The sequence below is a fragment of the Myotis lucifugus genome, unplaced genomic scaffold (assembly GCF_000147115.1).
Source record: "Myotis lucifugus unplaced genomic scaffold, Myoluc2.0 scaffold_67, whole genome shotgun sequence".
NCBI classification, from domain to species: Eukaryota; Metazoa; Chordata; class Mammalia; order Chiroptera; family Vespertilionidae; genus Myotis; species Myotis lucifugus.
The window spans coordinates 5,015,397-5,018,714 of NW_005871115.1; positions in this window are offsets into that span (position 1 = coordinate 5,015,397).

Genomic DNA, 3,318 nt, shown 5'->3' on the forward strand with positions numbered 1-3,318 from the left:
GGTTGGGAGGAATATAATTGGTGATCCCCGAAGAATCAGGACGTACCTGTTTTTAACCCAATCTCGTGCCTTGTGGTAGGACTTGACTTACATGGCAGTATGGCCACCAGGTGGCCTGTAAGCTGGTCCTTGACATCAGTCCTCCTTTCCTATGTCTGGGGTGGAGAGGATCAAAGCCAGCCACCAAAGCTCTTCCTCTCCATCAGTGACTACATTGTCACCTCCCTACTCTAGCTAAGCTAATTATAACATTTGCAGAAAATAAAGAAAAAACAAAATGGCCTATCATCCATAAAAGTTTAGGACGCCTTGGCTAGAATAGCAGGCACATTGTCTCTTCAACATTATGTGCTCAGATATCTGCTGAACAAGCAAAATACATAACATGCAAACCCAGCTGCTCATACATTTCACCACCACAGGCCTCCAGGCCCAGCTCACTCAGGTCTGTCCTCACGGAGAGAATGAAGATTGAGCTGAACAGTAGAGAATAAGGTGAGTGAGTTGCCCAGTTTGGAGCAGTCAAGGTTTTGCCTTTGCCTCTGAGTCTCTCTCTTGCCTTTGTGGTACCTTCAGCTCCCTGGGTCCTGTCTCAGAGGCCTCCTTCAGTTTCTGTGGAGTTACCTATGGTTTATGTGGACATAGGACCTTGAACCTCACCTGGGCCTCATGCAATATTTCCCTTGAGTTCTATAATTTACCTGGGTTATCTTTGATGGCTTGAAATCCTATGCTTTGCTCAAATTTTCCCCTCACATTCCATTGTTCCCTTAATATCCCCTCCTCTCCTAGCCCTGAAGTCAGATTATACCAAGGCATTCTGATACAATTCTGATACTCACACGCATTCCATGCAAAGGGAGCCTGGGATGCTATTTGTGAAATTTTGTAAGACATGCTCATCTTTCCTTTCCGGATGTACCTATTATAGTGATTATGAGTCATTAACTAAAACCCATGAATAGCTCACCCCTCCCTCCAGCCCGCCCCTTCTTTTTCAGCCCCTTCTTTCCCAGCTCCTGTCTAGTCTTCTGCTCTTTCTTCTCCAGCCCTAGCTGTTTGGTTCTCCGGCTTTCTTTGCACTAAGATAATTACCGTCGGGGAATAGCTCTACGACATTCAGATGGACCTGATGAGATGCAGACTCTCTGAGGATTCGTCTTTCCTTAGCTCGGTTTATTAATAGGCACAGGTTTGACATTACCTGAAATGAGGGTATGTGTGTGTTTTTAACTACACAAGGAGACATTCGTTTTTGCTCCTCATGGAAGGAAGTAGGGCAAATATCAAGGCCCAATATTTTTGCCTTTCATCAAAAAATTTATTTTCACCACTGACGCAGAGCCTCTTAAGTAGACCAGAATTTATCACCACAGTCAGTCCTAGAGAGGAAAGTGCCGATGAGTGAGAGCACAGACAACTCAAAGCACACAAAGGCCCAAATTTGGCTTGACATCCTCCTTTTTAAAAATGACCCCCTGTGGGGTTTTTGTCTGAAAATGGGCTATGAGAAAGAAGCCAGTTCAATAGTACATGTTAACAGGTTTTGTTTTTTATTAATGTTTAACAAATGCACTGAAAGCAAGTTGCCAGTTGAACCTCAGACTCCAACAATTTTCTTGCTGACACATGGCATTGACTTAGGGGAACAGATCAGATAGATAATATAATCATAGTTAATTCCATGTTTATAATTGTGCCTTTGATCTATAGAGTGTGAAGTGCTTTGCCAACATCAGCTTACTGATCTTCCTTACCACCTTCTGTGACATGTATGAGGCTGCTTTTATCCCCCCACTTCACTGAGAAGCTAAGAAGTGAAGTGTCTAAAGTCATCAGCTTGCAATGATGAAGTCGGGAAAAGAGCCTACCACCCACGAATCCTGTCTAATTCAGTTTCCTGACTATTAGGATGCAGCTGCTTCAACAGGGATTCATTAAGCAGCTTAGCTCTTGGCTTCTCCTCTCCAAACGAATGGCCACAGGTACAGGCAGGGGCTTTGTGAAAATTTCGCTCTGATATGACATTAATTTTAATACACAGCATCACATTTTTAGTTCTTTTCCTCCACTGCCTTTCAGTTTCTTGCGTACCTAAGAAAGAGACTTTTTTGTACAAAGACTCAGAGAGTATACACAGTAATTGTATATATAATTAAGTTTTTCGTGGGTGAGTATTTGAGGTTTGTATGTGAATAGAAGCTGCTCAAGTGTAAACAAAATTATAAAAACTGACACTAATTGTGTAGAGGTATTTCTTAATAAGTAACAGTGGTGAGCCTTCTAGAAAGATTCAAGTTAGACTGGCTAAGTTTCTTTGATAATATTCCATCAGGGGTCATAAAAGTACCCACGCACAGTGAGTTCTGTTCAATCAAGAGTTCTGAAATATGCAACTGTTGCTTATCAAAATAATCTTCAATACCTAAAATTTTCTATTTCTTCATCTTTTTCTGAGAGCCTTCTTTCAAGTTCAGCTTTAGTATCTGAGAGTTCAAGCTAGAAACAAAGATTCTTGCTTTCATTACATTTCAGAGCTCCCTGAAATATATAAATAAAAAGCACTAAATTAAGTCCACTTTTAGACAATTTTTTTTTCTTCATAAAAGGTATGTCACTAATGTAGCTCTTTAGAGTTGCTGAGAAAGACCTAAGTTCACATCAGGTCCCTGAAGTTGGGAACAGGATGAAACAGTGGTTCATTTTCTCTGTCATGTTGTGGTGGGCCGTTAGACAGACATGAGCAGAGCAAGGAGGATGGGCCCAGTACAGGTCACCGGGGTGGAAAGCCCCGGTTACCTAGCAATGGGGAAACCTGGGAAAACAAGGACTTTACCTTTCCTCCCCCAGCATATCTCTGGTCAGGCAGTTTAGACCCCTGACCTTTCATATGCTGGTCATGGGGTTTGAACTCTCCCCTGACTGCCTCCCCTGGCATGTCGCAGTCATGTGGCTTAGACCCCCTTGCAGGGGGAACAAACAAGGGCCCGGAGAAGAGCCCTTAAGCATTAAGCCCCCAGGACAATGAGGTTCTGACCCACATCAAATACATCTAGGCCTCAGCTGTGTTTCGGCTCCAGGCCCAGAAAAGCAGCAAAACCAGACAAGACACTGACACCGCTGCCTCAGGACTGGCTGCATTGACAAATAGCCCCTGCCCTGGAGCTGACCCATCTGTGGCGACACACCTGGAAAACTGATGAATAATCTATTGAGATCCTTCCCAGGGGTCTCCAAGATGACAGCCCAGTGCGGCTCTCTCTACTGAGCACACCTAGGCTTTCCCCTCCCTGTGCCAGCCATAACTTCCCGCCCTCC